This window comes from Solenopsis invicta, chromosome 3, assembly GCF_016802725.1.
Source record: "Solenopsis invicta isolate M01_SB chromosome 3, UNIL_Sinv_3.0, whole genome shotgun sequence".
Classification (NCBI taxonomy): Eukaryota; Metazoa; Arthropoda; class Insecta; order Hymenoptera; family Formicidae; genus Solenopsis; species Solenopsis invicta.
The window spans coordinates 24,487,657-24,508,792 of NC_052666.1; the positions used below are offsets into that span (position 1 = coordinate 24,487,657).

The following is a 21,136-nucleotide window of genomic DNA, read 5'->3' on the forward strand; positions in this document are numbered from 1 at the left end:
TGTTAATATATGATCATATAGAGACGAAATTTATATATAATATGCTATATATGATCGTATATAATTATATATGAACTATTTCCTCGGGACATCTTGGTGGCATAAAACTCACTGAAACCTCTAGGTATCGTCGATGTTGCGCGCATATCTCAGTTTGCACCAGGAATATGCGTTGTTTTTAATGAAGAATGATGTGTCGAGAGAGCTATATTTGCGCACTTAGCCCCAAGATTCGATGCCCCTGTTTACAGACACGTAAAAGTTGCGCGGAAACTAATGAATTGTTTAGTCATTTAAATAATTATTACCGACATGAGACTTGTAAGAAATTTATATCCTTTACGTATTTTTATCGCGATAAGACTTGTAAGAAATTTATACCTTTTATGCGGATTTTCATTGAATTACAAGGTATTCTAGAATAATTATTTTAATCATAATTATTCTAATAACTTCGATTTTGTCCTTTTTTCAGGTAATTTTTTTGCACTCTTGCGATGTGCAATGTAAGTATTCTGTAAGATACTTCACACGAATAGAATTTTCTCTTAGAATTTACTCTCAGTAGCATAATAGTTGTGAGACATAATAAATTTAGAAGAATTTTACTCTACATTTTGCAAAATTTTAGCAAAATTTAATAATATAAAATAACTTGGTTGGTTTTTCTAAAATTTAACCGAATTTTATACAATTATAATATCATATAATTTGGTTAAATTTTACTAAAATTGAATGAAAACAAATTTTATTGAAATTTCATTAAAATTTTATTAAATTTTGCTAAAATTATTAAATTAGTAAAATTCTTCAAAATTCATGTTGTTTCACAGTTACCTTGGTTTTGAGTAAATTCTAAGAAAAAATTCTCTTCGCACAGTAGATGAGAGCGTGCTATAATTAATGGAATGTGCGCGTTATTTCTCTTTAAGGCTGCTTAACCCTTGCAATTTCAAGCCGCGTTAAGTTTCATCGATTATTATCATTATATAGGTGAGAAGAAGGTCAAGATTTTTAAGAACGCTGTATAAAAGTCAATTTCTCACATCAAAGTACATAATCTATTAATGTCCACGTATAAACACGTGCGCGTATAATCCTCTTTCTCTTTCTCAATCACCCCCCTCTCCATTTATTTTGCATTAAAATAAAATAACATTTTATTTACACATATTTGCGTATATACTTTGAAGACAGGTACCCAGTAAGAAATAATAATGGAATCGATTCGACGTTGTAATCATCAAATTGATATCGCTTTGATGTTGATTCGACAGGTTATTTTTCAGTGGATAGAGTCAACGAACTTAAAACAGGGTAATTCAAAATTTAATCAGGAAACTGTACTATGTATCCAGAAATAAAAATAGGCTTTGCTGTGATAAATTTCCCCCGATATCACCGACAGTGTGTACAAGAATAGAATTTCACTCCTATTGGCTGATAAATCAAGAGAACATTCATTTCGGAATCATCCGGATAAAACCGGTCGATCGCGTTGACGTATTCGGTTTAAACTCGAATTATTTTCTTGGTTTAAAATTTTTGAACCAAGAAAATCATGTGACTTCCAAGACATATTTATAGTTCTTAGAATTATTGATATGGGAAGGAATTTTTGATATGGAAACTGTACCGACGATCATTTATAATAATTGAATAGTCGTGCAGGATGTTAAAATAATATTAATAATTTAAATAATATTTTAAAATAAACTTGAGAAATTGACGTTTATAGTTTAACATGATTATTTAAAGACAACCTACTTTAAGCTTACTTTTTATTTTATCAACTCGTAGGCGAACATTACTGAATAATTAGATTGTAATTTAATTTTTCCGATATTTTTATTTAGATTTTCATTCACCCGTAAGGTTAAAAAAGTTTCATCGATTTATATTAAAGATGTATTAGGAGGCAATCTCTGCAAATTAAAAAATAAAATTGAAAATATGTTAATATTGATATTTTCAATGTATTGAAATATATAAAAATTTGGAACATTATCTTTTTATTTAACTATATTTTTTTATAGTATATTTACCTTATTTGTTATTAAAATTTAAATCATTTTTAATACATATAAAAATCTTAATTTTTTTTACATAATTAATTTAAATATTTAAGGTGATGATAAGCTAAATGTATGGAACCATTCGAACAATCAGGGGCAGAATTGAAAAATCGGAAAAAATTGTTTTTATATATTTTTAGTTTTCCTACAGCTTAAAAAATATTTCCAAAGATTGTTTTGCCTTGTTGTTGAGAAAAAAATTTTTTAAATTCTTGATGCATGGAAAACCTTTCGACCGTCAGCATGGCGCCGGCGTCGGCGCCGCGCGCTATGCGGCGTTGTATAGTAACTGAACGCAAATGGGCGACACGGTGAAGGATTCAGCAAAATTTTTTTCACTATTAAGGCCCACTTGTTCCACCTTTTGCTAAGTATAAAGTAAATTTAACTGTTAGGTAAACCCTTGCGATTGCAATGCTCTACAAAAAAAAAAAAGAATATCGTTTTAAAAAGATAGTGATGATTAAGGCACAATTTTATGCTTTCTGTTTTAAAAATACAATAGAATACAAAATTTTTTCAAGCTGGCTCACATGCAAAATTATACGATAATCTTTTCTTGACAAATAATATTTTTAATATTATTCTTACACATAATTATATTTGTAATATTCATATTTATGTACTTTTTCTTTAATTATTGATTAATGCATATACTCTAATTAAATAATAATACAAAATTTACAAGTTATTAAGCTTAATAGCGCATAATAGCAAAAGAAAAATTTTGTTAAATCCTTCATGCTGTTGCCTGTTCTGCGTCTAATAAGAACGCAATGAGGGGTTTTTCATGCATCGAAAATTGAAACAATTTTTTTCTCGAAACAAAGTAAAACAATTTTTTGAAATTTTTTCTAAGTTGTAGAAACATATAAAGTATGTAAAAATAATTTTTCTAAATTTTTTGATTTTCTTCCCGATTATTTAAACAAGTGTTAAAAAGTTTATTAAAAAGTTAAATAAATATTGAAAAAAAATTTGTTGCATTATGTAATTATAATAATTTATATAATTTTTTTCGTAAATTAGAACATTGTTTAACAGAATTTAACTAGCATGATTAGCAACAGAATTATACATTTTTTAATAAAACAACAGTCAAATTTTTAATTATTTATATCTCGATTAGTTTTATAATTTAGAAAAATTTTTTTACAAAATTATTTTTCCTAGAATACTATCGATGAACAAAATAAATTTCAAAAAATTATGAGAGTTGACTGATGCTTTTACTTCTTATTGAAATAATTTTTCCATGTGTAAAATCGTCCTGCCAAATTTTTCGTATTGCTTTCAAATGCAATATAAAATAATTTATAATTTCTTTCTTTTTTTTATTATTTTAAAGCAAAGCTCAGCAAAAAATAGATTTCGACCAATTTTCAGCTTAAAGCTTTCCTTTTACCACACTACTTCCCGCGCAATTCAAATATAATGATTGACAAGTGCATGCAGATTAATAAGGTAACAAGAATAGCGTTAGCTAAAAATAGAAATGTACATTTTTTGTCGAGCTCTGTTTTAAAGTGTGTATATTATATCCTTAAATACCGTGGTCCGATTTCATTGTTCAGTTTTTATTTGTGTGTGAAAAGTTCAACACCTTCACCCTCTCGGAATTCCTTCCACAATTGCTCGTAATTTACACGTTTCCTGGTATCTCATTCGATTGTTGATCTAAATATAGACTCTGCTTGATTGGTCCGCTAATGTTAGGACAGGAAAAAAGCCGATATTGGTTGACCTCCTGCGAGTTTTACGGGGGTTATCGACTGAATGAGGATCTTCATCGGGGTTATCTGTCAAAAACCCAAATTTATTCACCCAAAAAAAGCGTAACGAGTCAAGTCGCCTAAAAAATGCAGAAAAATGGTGGGAGATGAGGATCCGTGTCACGAATAAGATAATCGAATTCTCAGAACTATTTCATCCATATAATTTTTATACCGGATTTCGCCCACTTACGAGATCAATGGACAATATTCAACCCCCAAAGTTTGATTGTATCGTATCGCATTCGCGGTGACAAAAGTTGCAACTGCAAGCCAAGCAAACACGTTTTGTTTTATGTGTGTTGTGTCATGCAAAGTGGATCACGAAATGTTAAAGTATGACATGGCTGACTAGAAAACTTTTTCTCTTTTTTGAAAATGGAATTTCGAAAAATATATAGAAGTTTTTAAAGACTAATAATAGTTAAAAAATTTTTAAGCCAAAAAATTATTAGATAAAATTTTTTTTTAATAAAATAGATTTTATGAAATGTTTGTAAAACCTTGTTTTATAGCACTTATTTGTGTGTAATATCTACGAAAGGTCATTAATTTATGTTTTTATTATAAATAAAAATGCCTTTCATCATATTAAAGTTAGTATCTCACGATCCCTCTGCTATTCCACAAACACATCCCTTTCTCCCTCTTCAGTAAATAATTATAAATTACGTTCATTTCCGATAAACTTCTATTTATAGGGTGATTGATAGAGCTTTACAGCTAATAAACTGATTTATAATTAGAATTGTTAATATTTACTGTGTTATTATCAAAAAACGAATTGGTATTCCACAATCTTCTCCTTTCTTCTCTCCTCTCTCTCTCTCTCTCTCTCTCTCTCTATATATATATATATATATATATATATTATATTATATTATATTATATTATATTATATTATATATATTTGTTTTACGCAATGCTGCGTCTTATAAGTATGTTTTAGACTTGTAGATTATATTTTAGAAAATCTTTTCTTTCATTATTAAATTTTCTATTCCTAAGATTAATAGAAAGGATTTATTAATCGATCTACAGAAATTCTGGTATATTAAACAGGAAAAATTTATCACGATCATCCATTTTCCACAAGATTTTTGATTCGTTCGTTTTGAACAAACATACCGATTTAATCTACCAGATTTCCGGCTAATTCAACAAAAATTTTTTTTCAATGTAGAAGAGTAATGAACTCAGAAATCTTTTATGTGAGTGTGTGGGGATTCGATGGAAAGAATAAAAAGGTATTCTACGATCGGGTGGAAAGATAATAGCTGGTCCTTATTAAATTACCTTGACTAAATGCAAGTTCGCGATAACCGTCCACAATAATCGGCGGGAGGTGTTTTGTAGAGGGCAAAAAAAGCTGATAAAGAAGTCGATGGCTGTTCGCTAAATTGGGCAACCAGCTGATATACCGACTGCACTGTTTATGAGCTAATAAGAGAAAGACAAAACACCGTTACACTCCTCCTTTCCACTTCTTCTTTCCTCCCTCGCTCGTTACGCGAGCATTTAATGAGCACGACTTCCAGTCTTTGGCAGATGTGTAAATCCTGCTTTTTCAATATTCCACACTAAAGATACGACAGAATGCTCGCGCTTCTGAAAAGCCATATTCGCTTTATGAATCTTTTGACGTACGACGAGACGTAAAGTCGGTTCACGGCTCGGTTTATATAGCAACTTATGTTCCAGCAATGAAAAATGTTTTATTTCTTGACCAGCGCGTCGCGATGAGCTATTTTGAGTTTAACCCGACGAATCCGGGTTGATGTCACCCCTTAATAAAGGTTACGCTTTTCATGCGAAAACGAACAGACATCTAATTGCAGCTCTAATTCTTCGAATGGAAATACAAATAGCAATTGGATATAACTACTAAAGAAATAATTTAGATGAAAAAAATGAAAGAAATAATTAGGAATACATGAGGTGCAATTAAAATGACATTTTACAAGTTTAACTCTAGCTTCCCACACATATTTTTGGTTATTTTCCTACCCACTTATGGGTTTATGGGATCCTGTAACTTTGACATGCTATATCTCTGAACAAAAAGCATATTTTTTAATTCATAATATAATATATAAAATTGATATCTGAGAGTCTAAAAAAAAACGACAACAAGACCCGAATCAAAAATATTTTATTCTCAAGTAATTACATTTGTTTTTAACTTGTATTATCCAAAATCGCAAAAAATGAATACTCGCAGGGTCCGTCAGACTCATGTGTAGGGAGTCAGGGTTAAGAATATTTTTGCAATTTAGTATAGTCATTTAAGATTTTTCTGTAAGAGGGAACTGATTCTTCATATTTTTTTGTTGACACGTGTCCGACAAACATTTGTTGAATCATCAGATTGATAACTTTTTCGAGGTCCGCCTTATTACTTTTATCTAAATAGTAGTTTTGATTCTCTTCCTGTTTACCCGCGATCGCCGTTATAGACGAAATGTGAATCGCTGTCGTCTTTTCTAATCAGTATTTTTCTTATCAAGTTTCAAAACATCGATTTAGCGCGGTGTTAATGACTTTCCATATAAAACGCTGAGCTCGAGCCACAAGTGTCTAAAATTGCAAAATACATTCTACACCATTTCTCGGAATACACGCTCCTCTCTGTGACCTGACACAATTTTATAAAAAGATCATTGGCTGCTGCATTACGAGAAAATCTATCCAAGTGTAGCCAGGCCTCGGTTTCCATTAATACACGACCGGTTTGCCGAGAATGAAACTAACGTTTGATCGAGAATAATCGCTATAATAACGATTCCGTCCCCAATTATAAATTAAAGATAAGAAAAATTGGGGGTACAACTGTTTTTAATTGCAAAGTAAAAGATGTTTAATTACGGATAGGGACGTTACGTAGCTTATGTCGCTTTTTTTTGCACATTACGCATCGCACGCGTTTAATTAACTCCCGCAGCAAATTAGAAGTCAATGAATATTTTTAAAACGTATGGCGTTCGCATGCCGCCGACACCTTTCATTCGTAACGTATTTCGCGACAAGTCCAGCGAGTACGATTAATGAGAACACTTAAGCTATTGCTGGCGCCAACGATAAGAAAAAGAACATGGAGAAAAAATTCTGTTGCTTCCTCCCGGTTATAGAGAGCCAAGTCGGGCACTGAACTTGGACCCTACCCGACGCGTAAACGAACGAAACAACAGTCTGCTCCCACACGAGGCGGTGCCATTCTTAATTAATCAATACCAGAAAGGAATTTTCCAAGAATGCTATTGCTTATCCTCTAGACGTTCTCGATCGATAAGGAAAAACATGGTATACGCGTCATCATTAGACTAATATAGATAGTAGCACTAATAACGACTCCAGACACGGCGCCATGGAAATGTTTGAAACGGATGATCCTACGATACCGCGGTGGAAAATTGCGAACTCTATCGCCATCGACGCTAGACTATTCAGTTTTCTGAAACAAGAAAAATCCGATAAATAATTATATTGCATTGAAAAAAAGAGTCTAATAATAATCAAGCATAGATGAAAGTTGGTGAAATAATTTGGTGAAATAATTTCTATCAAATGTTCTGTTAAAATAATTAATTAATGTCTATATTGTCTATGTAATGTCTATATGGCACAATTAATTAATTAAATAATTAATTCAATCATTTTGATTGAAATTATTTCATCAAAGTTTACCATAGTAACTATCACTTAGGCTGAATTATTATTACTAGACTTTTTTCAGGGTGTGAATGATTGTATTAAGAATTGCCTTCTCTTAAGAGATACTATTGTAAGCAATTGTGTGATTTATTTTCTCAAAATTTCTCGATTTTATTAACATTTCTTCTTCAACAAAGCTTGGAAATTATCTCGAAAATGAAAATAAATGCCGTGAAAAATAATCGTCGACTGTCGCAAATGCATCTCTATTATGAATTTTATAAATCATATCAAATTTTATAAATAATATCAGTTATCGCACTGGATTTATATATGTATATCAATTAGTAATTATGTCATTTCGCGTGCGATGCTCTCGATTTGCGCAACGTGTCTTCGCAGCGTCAACATGCGAAAATGACGATGCCATAAAATCGGCGTGGGAACTCGTGACGCTTTCGCGCTGGCGTTTTGCGAGGCGGGACAGTACCGAGAATCACAACCAGACCACAATTCATTAACGGTTGTTACAAAGATAAATGGGATCTCGCGGATTATTTGACACGCGCAAAATTTGACAAGAGAACATGATTGCCATATTTTTATTCCCATTAAGCCTTAACCCTTAACCTCCGGGTTAAAAGTTACTTTATCTCTATCCACAACTTAGAAGCTCTCACTTGTTTCATTAGAGATAAACATTGATTCTAAAATTTGATATGTACTTTCTGCTCGTCATTTTCAGTAACAACGAGTTGAGCAGCTAAAATAATTAATATTCCGAAAAAAAAATGTTTCATATATAATTATATATCAAATATGACTATATATAAATATATATAAATTATATATTCATATAATTTATGTAATTATATATATGTATAAACAAAATTGATAGATAATTATATATGTATAAAAAATTTTTCCCGAGATAATTCTTTAATAAACACTTTATCCATTCTAAATATAAAACCTTATGGTGTTTAAACATTATAAAAATTCGTGTATTAGAACATTTTCATCTAGCGTTAAGAAGTTATCGAGAGCTTGTTCTAGTAATCTATAAATCAGAAAAAGAACACCGTTTTTCGAATTATACATCTTCATTTTGGAAATATTAAATTTTTTAATATTATAATTAAAATAATCATATTGTGCTTTTTAGAGGACTCCTATAATATTGAAATAAAAAATATATTAAATATTTTGTTGAAATTTATTTTGTTATCAACTTGTCTAAAGATTTTATTCTTGCTTATATTTATTATATTTATTATCGGCCTTAACTTTTCATATTTGAATAATGTTTACAAATTTTGAAATATTGGAAAAGATAATACTTTTGGACGTATTCGCAAATCTATAAGGGCGTTTGAAAAAAGTATTGACTCAGTGTTGTTATGCGTGACTTAAGATAGAGGTATTATCTAAAGTAGAAAAAGTCTACTCAAATATAATACTGGCTTATTCCAGTCTTGGGTAGTATTAATGTATTTTATATGTAAATTTTTAATTAAATTTTTAGTTATTATAAACTACACGCTGGACACAGTCGGATTTCAAACGTAATTATAAATTGAACGTATAACATCGAAATTGATCGTTAATTTAATAATACTTCAGAAACTGTAAAGAACTTATTGCAAGAAGCTTACTTCAGTCAGAATATAAACTGCTTCATTAATATTGTAGTAATATCAGAGTTGGATAAGATAATATTCTCTTTTTTACTTAAGTTGAGTTAAATTTAATGATTTACGCCTATTTTTACCAACGCGATTGACTTTGATCTCAGTTTGCTCTTTATCTTTCTTTAATTCTAAGAGTTCAAAAATGATGAAGAGTAAGTTAAACTAAGATCAAAGTTAATCTACATCAATAGAAATGAGCATTATAAAATTGATTTTATTGTAGTGTTTTGAAAAATGTTTCGAAAACACGCGTTTAAAATTTTCAAACGTTAATAAAAATTGTCTACACATTAATAAAAATTTTTGTAAGTATTTTACCTATTTAATTTGCTCTCTCTCTCTCTCTTTATCTCTCTATCTTAAACTTTCAAAAAGTTCAAACTATTAAAAAATATCAAAAGATAACGCAGTAAATACAAACAGTAACATAACATTAATGTTCAACAATATAAATGTAACATAACACGTGTTGTACTTAACAGTTACATTGTTGAGTATGAAATAATAATTATAACATTAATACTACGTTAATATTATTACATTAATATGGTTTAGTGCTTATTGGGAATAATTGATTTTTTAAAATCCGAAAGCAAGAGTACCTCCTTAAATAGAATATATTAATTTTAATTTACTACTAATTTTATGTGTGCAATATATGAAAACTACAGAATTTCTCTAGTGTTTTAAAAGTATATTGACTTTGCAAATGTGTGGGAAATGCTGCATTAATTAATAAAATTAGGGCCTGAAAAATGAAATTCGCGTCTTAATTTTGTATCGATCAAGTTAGCGCACGGAAGAAGAGTGCCTCTCTGTCCTCGTAGATAAAGATCAGCGCGGTGTGCAACGAGTAATTGGAAGATAGCGTAACCGATTGAATCATCTGTGCGATAAGTGTCATTGCTTCAAATATAACCGCTCGTTTCTTACCGTTCGCGTTCGTTGATTCACTCGTTGTAGCAGCATCTCGACTGCACTCGAATGTAGTACATTGGCTTTGCCGATCTAATCGGTCAATTATCTTGAAAATTTATATAAGTCGAGACCGTTGCGCGACAATAAGACATAAGAAATAATATTTTTCACAATGTCTCAGAATGATTAGAGATGTTATTCACAAGAGAGTCAGACGCTCCCAACTTGTTGCCAAAATTTATCAAATGTATAAGAAAGAGAGTCCAAATTTCAACAAGTTTATCTAAGAAGAGACTAAATAAAAACAGACAAAGAAAATAAGTATGATAAATCTTTAGTATCACGTCCAATAAATTTGATTTTCTAAGAATATTTATCTTCTAGATAATTGGCCATAGTTATTCATGAAATGTCCAATCGACATCAGGTCCGTTTCGAGAAAAATGCAAATAATATTTCAGAAAATTTAAAAATCTAGGTAAAAATTATTTTTTCATTAATTTTAGGCATATATGGGACTTTAGAATTTTTTTATTTAATGTAGAAAAATGTACCTACTAATTAATAATTACAAAATTATAATTTTGTGGGTTTGACGTTTCTCACGTAACTATGACCAATTAAGGGCAATAATGGCAGCCAATCAGACACGTCAATGATACTGTTGCCGTTTCTGATTGGTTGTCGCAACCGCTTCGCAATTGTTGACGTTCACGACGCGTTGTAGATCGCCCTTTAATCTTATTATACTGTTATCGATAATGCCGCGATCCCGCGATACGCTCCCCCGCGAACGATTAGCTGCCGCCGAAAGCGGGCGAGCTATGTCAAAGTGCAGGCCATCACGTTCGCGCACGTGATAGCCTCGCGAATCGGACCTAGATTCGGCACAGCTGCACGGCCGAGTTTCTCTACGCACCGCGCGGTGGAAAAATCGACTGGAAAACAGCCGATAGGGATGATCGACATGTGGCCGATATGTAGTAGCTCGTGGCCGAACTTAACCCCATTTAATACCCCTCCGGCTATTCTAGTCACCATTATTGACGCAGTCTAAATCTAAGCAAGCATTAGCTTGCGATTTTTCGCTGACGTCGACATGTCGTTGTTCGTGTTGTTCATCGCGTGTCTGTCGTCGCTCCCCAAGATACATCCAACGACGGCAGTTCGTCATAAAACCGTCGCGTCAAAATTTAACGATCGTCTTTATACGCATCGCCATCTTTTGATCCGTAATTAGTTACAGAAGGACATTCAATGAAGATGGAACATAGCTTCTGCTATTTTCAATCTCTTGCTTTCAGGCGCTGCGAATTTTTTCCTTCCGGGCGGATCTCGTTCGCGGAAATATAATCATCGTCGGCTAGATGAAAACTGATCTCTACCAGATGAGTTCTCGTTTGTGATCCCCGTTGAGTGATCGATGGCTTTTTGGAAATGTGATCCGCAAATCAAGAACGAATGTGAACCCATTTACGAATACAAGGAGAGAATTTTCTCCCGTGGAATTCGGCTACCCTAAAAATTATGGTAGCCGTGGAACAACGTAACTTCGAAGAAATTTATTATCATTTTAGACAAAATTTAATCAAATCTTAAATTGCAGTGTAACAAAATGTTTCCAAGGCTACGTTGTTCCACAATTTTAACGGTGAGTTCTGAAAGAAAATTCTCTCCGTCAAACTTTCTGTCCAACTTCCTGTATTGCATTGACGGCTATGAATATTTTTAAGACTACTAGATGAGGAAAATAAAAGAGTCGGTATTATTATGTTTATATCGCGGTGTTTCTCCTGTGTTTTCTCGTTTTCGCAGAAAACATTATCAGGATTGATGAGATGCCACATCGTGGTCGATAAAGCGCAAAGAAGCGCGGAGAAGCTCCGATTCTACATTATTGCCATATTGTTGCTCGTAACGATATCTCTTGTTGTTAATAATAGACGGCTGCGATGTCCGCCCCATAACACGCTTATTTTCCACTGCGATTATACTTATCAAATTGTTTCTCTTTCGGTTGCGGCGCCGACCGGGAAACTTGGAATTTTCATCCCTCTTCCGACATAATAATCGCGGCGAGGCGCGCCAATTAGCCGTTTAAGACCGCGGTGTCATGCTCCTTTAATTAATTAAAGTTTTTTCTTCGGAATCACTTAATTAATTGGCGCTTACGTGTCATGTCTGGACATATTCGCTTTCCAGCAACGTAAACATTTTTGCCTTTTCTTTTGCTCGTTTCGCCAATTGTAAACAAAGGCTTACACTGCAAATTGCGAGCAATTTCAGTAATAATAAACGACTTGTTGAAAGTTGTTGATCTTAATTTATCAAATAAATCTGAGTAAATTTTGTCCCTTCGTTGCTAATAATTTATACCTGATCTTCTTAGGAAACTTCAAATTCTTACTGTGACACGAATATATTTGAGGGCCTCAGCAAATATGTCACTGAAATTTATTTATACGTTCCAAGCAGATAAATCAGTTATTTGTGTTTCTTTTTCTTATTGTCTGTATCGTTACCCTTTCTGACTCCCGATTCCCATACGCCGATAATTCGTTTTTAAAAATATTTGTACGTAGTTATGCATTCCGAAGTGCGAAGTGCAATTTATGCTTCTCAGCCTGAGTAATTGTGCGATTATTACTGCGAGACAATTTCCGTTTTTGCTCAATTAAATAATATTACACATCGCAAAAATAATCGGGGCGTATCTCGGGTTAATGGATCTGCGAAGAGGTAGTTAAATTGCGCGGAAAACGCGATGTTTTTTCGCACACGGTGCGACAAAGATTGCGATAGAGAACAATCATGATATTCGCGAGTGACGTGATAATTGCAATTTGACATTACCAGGAATGCCATTTTTCTGTAATCGCGAGTAGTAATCGCGGTTATTTTGGGATTACGAATCATCACTTGATCCGCGCGTAAGAGAGAGTCGGGGACGTCACAAACATTATACTCTCCGAGTAATTTTGTAAAATAGCTTATCACATTTTCTGCTTTTAATTTGATCTTCACATCGAAGGTGTAAAGAGGTTCAACTGGTGTTAACTTTAGAAAATATTGGGTTGATTCATAAATGAATTCATAAATAAATTTTATTCGCGATTAATTGATTATGAACTAAAAAAGTGTTATAATAAAATTTAATCTGTTATATATTCTGCTTTATTACTGTCGACTTGCCATAGATTAAATAATATTGTGGATAATAATACTATTCTTGGAAGAAGTGATTCAGTAACTAAATTGACTCATAAATAAATTTTCTTCTATATAAGAAGTTATTTATGATTCAATTTAATAATATCAGCAGAAAGTTTGCTGTTGTGCAAATGAATAATTCATTTATTAAAAAGATGTGAGCTTCTAAAAATACATAATATTCCAATTTATTATTATTGCCTATATCAATATTTGAATATCTATACACATTGAGTAAAAAGTTGTTGGCCAAGTTTCATTAGTCAAGTATTTTATATTTAAGTTAAATATATAAATACTTGAACTGAAGAAATTTAATCACATTAAAAAATTTAGTCAAAGACAATTTTTTCTCGATGCAGCCAAGAGTTAATAGAAAGAGAAGATTTAGTTCGATCTAATAAATTTCAATTTACCGTCGCATTGTACATTTACATTTGTCAGAAACGCATAATTCTACTTTTCCACGTTGTGATTCGCGCGCGAAATCGGTTTATTTAGAGCCCCCCCCCCCCTTCACCCCGGGGCACTGTCTCGCGCGCGAGACTAGAACGACCTGGCAGGCTAACGATCCACGTGTCGCCACTTGAGGCTAGTTTTCCACGAGTTTTCTAAGTGGTGCGGTTCGCACCTCTCCTTGCGCCATGTGCAGGCGGTTCACTTAGGCTCAATAGAGATCCATAAGTGCGGCTATTATAACGGCGGGCACACTAAGGAATCACGTGCGCGCGTGTACTCTGCCGGTTAAGCGAGTGCATCGCCACGTAATAGTTTGGAGCACGTGGCGCGAGTGTCCTTGGCATGCGTCGACATCCTCCTGCATCCGCGTGTCACGCGAGAATGTGCGATCTCAGGGAAATTCTTTTTTTTTTCTTTGTCGCGCTGCGATCACGATTTCGTGCGACGGCAAGATGTATCACATTTTATGGATCCTACCAAAGAGACAGAGAGAGAAAAGAAGGAGAGCGAAAGGGAAAAGGTATTATCGATTATGTTCAAACACAGCGCGCATTGCCACGAATTGGTGTCGAAAGACCGAATGGCTCATACGTGGCGCGCGCTCACTTAGTATTTAACCACGCGATCTTCCTTCGTTCTTACAATTAGATGAACTTACTCACGTGGAGAGCAATCGCAAATTGACCTATTGCGATACGATATTAATTGAATACTCACTACTTAATGGAATCTGGTTATGAAATTTAACGAGGGGCCAAACTCGGTGGGACAGTTGCCATGCTGTGATCCATTCGAAACCCTCAATCTGAAGATTCGCGAAAGAATGACCGAGACCTCATAAGCGACAATTCTCAATTAAACTAATTGTGGGAGTCCAAGCGACTGGACCTAATAAGACAATGACGATGGAAGAAAACTACCTAAAGATATCATAATAAGCAGCGCTTGGTAAATGAGTACCATGATGTAATCATTAATTGAGAATCGAGACTCAGCTAGGAGATTTGTCTTGGCCTAAGATCTCACAGGAGCACACGTACAAAAATCTATGAAAAATTAAAGGCGCGAATAAAAGTGGACAGATGAATAGTAAGGAACAATTAGTACTGAGGGACTGGATGCAGTAATCGGGAGTTACAATAATAGTGTTCCAAGCTTGGATATTCAGAATAGTGAAAATGGATCAGTCTGGGCGAGCCAAACTTTTTTATCAACTGATAAGTTGCGGTGGAAAGCGTGGAGCATTTTAATATCTGAGCTCGTTTAGCTCATTCGAACGAATTCGGGATTATGAAATTGTCAAGGTCACAATGCGATTAAAGAATGACTGCTTGAAGCAGTCTCTCAAGGAAGGCGTTGAGGATGAGCTGAGCTTTTCCATCAAGTAATGAGAGGCGATTGGAGTCACGGTGTGTACTGTTGCTTAAGCGAAAATCGCTTGTCGTAACGCGACCGGACTCCTGAGTGCAATTGAGTTAGGCCAAATAAGTAGCTCAGATCCGGCTAGTCGAAGCGATTCCTTGAAGGGCAAATTGAGCTTTTTCAAATAGTGAGAAGCGATTGGAATCATTGATATTAGAGTGTGCTTAATTCGCTGAGCAAACTCGGAACACAGCTTTGGAGAGTTCATCGTCTAATTCTAAGTTCTCTGGCGTCCTCCTTGTAAACTTTGAAAAAGGAATGCTATTTCAGAGCGATAAAGTCAGGTTGCTCATTACCAGGCTTGGTAAATTAACAAAATCACAACTCCAAAATAGGATTCTTTCTACAATCTAGGATGTGTTTGCATTTACCGTCGCTTATACGATATGACAGAACGGAAAGTAACGGTGTATAGTTCGAAGAATATAAAAAAATAGATATATAAAATCATACAAGAAACATTATTTCAGCTTCTAAAATCCTGCTATGATCGTCGTCAGTCTTTCTCGATTTTAATTTTTTCAGAAGAATTTTTCACGAGGTCGATCTTGTAGTTTTGAAGTGTGTGAAAAAATTTATTAACAGTACTGGAAGTCCTATTAAGTGTTTTGAATAGTCGTTGCGAAATTCTATCAAAAATCTTAATGAGAAAATTACGTAAAACATATTTTTGAAGTTTCGACTATTTTTGTGATGACATTTTTGAGAATTTTTTTACATTTTTTAGTAGAACTATTTCTATAATTTGAAAACTCTAGAACTTGTTGAAAGGAATCATATCTGCTATTCAAAATTATTCGAATTTGACATACATATTTTTATTTTTTTCTCTTAATCAAAAAAGTTTTTTTATATCGAAAATTCTAATTAAACTCGTTAAGAGACATTAAATTAGCTGTTCGGAAAAACTATATTTTCTCGTAACGCTAATCAAAATATGCGCTAACAGACTAATATAAGTTTTACTTTCGTACTAAAGCGTATATTTACGCGCGATAAATTGTTGGATTGAAATATTTTCCAGGATTAATATTGATATTAATCTAATTTAAGCGTAGCGCGTGCATTTTAAATAAACCTCTATTAATATCTGGAGCAATGAATCTCTATCAATATATTTAACAGAGATTCATTACTAGATTAAAATATAATTTGTCACTCACCGACACACGATGCGCAGCAGCGGAGTTTTCAACGTCGTAGTCTGTAAAACACAAATAAATATAATTCACATTATAGTAGTGTAATTATTATTGCAAAAACTGATTACGTTACATTTTTCATCTTTTTCAAGTACAAATTATTAATGAAATAATTATATATTTTTACAAAAATCTCTATATATTTAAACTTTTAAAAAATTCAATGAACAAGTCCTGTTAAAGTAATTTAACTTATTATTTAAATAATGTATTCGTTTACCTCGTGTTGCCCCGCTATTGCTTGGTGCCTGCCAGATTCTCCTCCTCCTCTCTTGTTCCTGCTTATTGCTTTTTTATGGCAGTCACTTACGAAAACATTACTACTTAGCAATAATCACCTCGACAGTCGCGCAACATCCTCGACGGCACTTCACGGTAGACGACAAATCTCGATCGCAGAAGTACGCGCGGTTACCTTTATCATGCCGCGGCGCGATGCGTAACATAACTTTTCGACCGGTTGGTCAGAGTCGTTGCTAACACGCGACACACGCATGTCTCCGAACGATTATTACGTCCATGTTGTCACGTATACTGATAAACGTACGAATTGAGTCTGAAAACAAACACCCGCAGATCAAAAAATACGATCGACCGACGGGCGATGGATCATTGACGCCGTTGCTCACGCGACGATCACACGACGATCAAGCTTCGGTCGATCGGAGTCGCACGAAATTGGCGGTCCAACAAATTACCGGCACAATGGTGAGTCCAACGATATGATCTTGATATGAAGATCGCATAGTACCTTGCAAAACGCTTGCGATGTTATTGACCAACTAGCGCTATTCGCTTTATTTACCTTCACGCCGTCAGCGCGACCCCCTAGTAAGTAATCGCTATAGTTACTTTGGTGGGCGCGCTCTGGCGGCGCTGATCGTGAAGGTAAACCGCTAATAGCGCTATTAAACTGCGCGTTGGTCAACAACATCGGAAGCGTTTTGCAAGGTACCGTGCGATCTTCATATGAAAGTCACCGTCGTACTTATTGCCATTGTACCGGCAATTTGTTGTTAGACCGAGAGTTTCGTGCGACTCCGTTCGACTGATGCTCGTCGCACGAGCGATCCATCGCCCGTCGATCGATCGCATTTTTCGGTCCGCTGGTATTTGTTTTTAGACTCAATTCGTACGCCTTTATCAGTGTACGTGAGAACGCGGACGTAATAATCGTTCGGAGACGTGCGTGTGTTATGCGTTAGCAACGGTTGCGGCCACGGGACAAAAGGTTATGCGACACCTTTACCTCGCGCGCCGCGGCATGAAGGTATCCGCGCTTCCCCATCGTTCGAGAGTCGTCCGTCGGCTAACTTCGTTGTCGTCGGATGTCGAGTGACGCGGCTCACAGTTCGTGGATAGCGTTTATCGTTTCGCGTTAATTTCCCGTTGTCGCCGATAATATACTGCGCATTGCGCACATCGGAAGTGCCCGTGATCTTCAGCATAAATGATCACCACCGTATGTACTCACATGTGCCAACAATCTGTTGCTAGACCGCGAGTTTCGTGAGAGTTTTGTTCGACTGGAGTTGGTCGCGCGAGCGACGGTGTCAGTGATCCGTCGATCGTCTGTTGATCGCATTTTTCGATCCGCGGGTGTTGGTTTACAGTCTCAATTCGTATGTTTATCAGGGCACGTAAGAACGCGGACATAATAATCGTTCGGATACACGCATGTGTTGTGTGTTGTAGCAACGACTGCGGCTAACCAGTCGAAAGGTTATGTTGCGCCGCGCGTACCCCTTCGAGATTTGTCGTCTACCGCGGAGTGCCGTCCAGGTTGTCGCGCGATCGTCGAGGTGATTATTGCTAAGTAGTAGTGTTTTCGTAAGTGAGTGCCATGAAAAAGCAACAAGCAGGACCAAGAGAGGAGGAGAAGGACCTGGAGGCATCGGGCAACGGCGGAGCAACCACGAGGTAAACGAATACATTATTTAAATAATAAGTTAAATTACTTTAACTGGACTCGTTCATCAAATTTTTTAAAAATCTAAATATGTAGAGATTTTTGTAAAAATATATATTTATTTTATTAATATAATTTGTGCTTTAAAAAGATGAATAAAAACTCAATGTAACGTAATCAGTTTTTGCAATAATAATTACACTACTATAATGTGAATTATATTTATTTGTGTTTTACAGATTACGACGTTGAAAACTCCGCTGCTGCGCATCGTGTGTCGGTGAGTGACAAATTATATTTTAATCTACTAATGAATCTCTGCTGAACATATTGATAGAGATCCATTGCTCCAGATATTGATAGAGATCCATTTAAAATGCTTGCATTACTTTAGATTAATATTAATATTTAATCCTGGAAAGTATTTCCATCCAACAATTTATTGTACGTAAATATACAGTATGAAAATGAAACTTGTTATATTAATCTGTTGACGCGTATTTTGATGAACGTTACAAAAAAATATGGTTCTTCTGAATAGCTAATTTGATGTATCTTAACGAGTTTAATTAGAGTTCTCGATATAAAAAAAACTTTTTTGATAAGAGAAAAAAAATGAAAAAAAATGTATGTCAAATCTAAATAGTTCTGAATAGTATACATATACTATTTCTTTCGACGAGTTCTAGAGTTCTCGATACATATATTTTAGAAATAGTTTTGCCCGAAAATGTAAAAAAATCGGGATTGAATTCTTAAAAGATATAAACAATAAATGATATAAAAAAATAGACGAAACTTTAAATATATTAGTTTTACGTAATTTTTTCATTAAAATGTGTGATAGAATTTTGTGGCGGCTACCCATAACATTTAACAGGACTTTCAAAATTTTTAAAAGATTTTTCACCCTTCAAAAATACAGAATTGTCATTACAATTACCCCGTAACTTTTTCATTTTCAATTCTACAGATTTTTGTCATTAGGATTTTTAATAGAACTTATCGGGACCTATCCATAATTCTACAGAACTCCAAGAACTCATAAAAAAATTTTTTACTTTAAAACTACAAGGTCGTGAAAAATTCTTTAAGAATTCTGAAAGTTTTCTTGAGTCTTCTGAATAGCCGCCGCGTAATTTTATTAAAAATCTTAATGAGAAAATTATGTAAAACTGATTTTTTTTTTAAGTTTTGATTACTTTTTGATATCACTTTTGAGAATATAATTTTCAATTTTTTTTACTTACTAAAACCATTCCTAAAATGTATCGAGAGTTCTAGAACTTGTCGAAAGGAATCGTATATGCTATTTAGAACTATTCGGATTTGACATACATTTTTTTATTAAAAAAAATTTTTTTTTAATCAAAAAAATTATTTTTATATCGAGAACTCTAGTACTTATTAAAAGACATTAAATTAGCCATTCAGAACTATTCGGTGCTAGTGTTGGGTGTAAAGTTAACACATTTATTTTTCAAAATTTATTTTCTTTTTTTTGTGAATAATCAATATCTCTTAACAGAACTACAATTTTGTATCATAGGGTGTCAACTTCACGCACCCATATATACCTGTAAAAATTGCTACTTATAAAATATTTATGTTTCTATAAAAACGCAGTAATGACTAGTAATCATGCTACAATGTCTGAATAGATTATAACGAAATAATTTTAATGGTTAATCTTAGAATTCAACGTGAATTATATGAGATATAGTATCTCACCACGCGTATCTTATGACCCTTTTGTCTTTTTTCTATGTGTGCTTTGAGCCAATTTTCTCATGTAAATTTCGCAAAAATAGCGTTATGAAATAAGATTCGAAGATTAAGGAGCTGTTTATAACAGGCAGTGGCGTAGTAAGGAAATACGTCAAGAGCAGTTTCTCTTTCCCCCGTCTCCTGTGCACCGCACTGATGGCAACCGCCAATAAACTAATTAGTAGCTTTTTCAATTAATTAAAAATAGTAAAAGAGATCATTTATACAGAAACTAAATTATAAAGAGAAACTTTTTACCGTAGCAAAAAAAGAATTGGCACTAAAGTTTACAATTACTTTTATACTTTTATTATAACGTTATTTACCTAGACGTTATTTAACCGAGATAATTAATGTTTTTTTTTGTCTTCCATTATAATAAAAAGTCTTCGTGATAAGTAACAAATCTTCGATGCTACATGTCTGCTTGTAACGAGGACGCCGCATTGTATTGCTAAATTGGCGCCTTGCTAAAACGGCGCCCGGGACGGATTATCTCCTCCTCCCTCCTCTCCCCGCCTCCTTACTCCGCTACTGACAACAGGACCTACGAATAGAAGAGATATATTGAGCGGGGGATATGTTCATATTCGTCAAGAGTTATCGAAATTGCTAAGATTAGTGTAAAGAAACGAGGGTAGCAGGTCGTGAAGAGCGAGCGACCTCTCTATCTGTAAAAAAATGCGATATATTAGACTGAGACAAAACAGGCGATTAATTAAAGCCGCCGATAATGGACCACACTTTGTCTTCGATCGGAATCATAGATCACTTGGCGTGATCTTTTCGCGTTTTTACGCTCGTATCCCCGATGGGACTGGTCGATCATCGATCATCGCCGGCTCCCCCGTCGGTCTTCGATAAGCCATTCAGAGATAATAGAATGCGCGCGTTGTCTCTTCATTGATGACGAACATTAATTGACAGTTACTCTATTTTCATTCGAAACATCATTACGCCGCGCCTGTAATTGATATTGGGGCTAAACGACATTTAATAGTATATATTCTTGCAATTTGCGAAACGCGATCTATTTACGTGTCACTCGATATTCTGAAAC

General features: G+C 34.1%; 1 long non-coding RNA gene across 1 annotated transcript; it reads right to left on the reverse strand.

The window, feature by feature from the left end:
• Nucleotides 1–5,050: 5,050 nt before the first annotated feature.
• Nucleotides 5,051–17,203, reverse strand: LOC113004206. The gene is made up of 3 exons (XR_003268914.2): nt 16,621–17,203; nt 16,362–16,402; nt 5,051–7,298 (listed from the first exon to the last, which is right to left on the reverse strand). It is a non-coding gene; the product is annotated as an uncharacterized LOC113004206 (long non-coding RNA).
• Nucleotides 17,204–21,136: the final 3,933 nt, after the last annotated feature.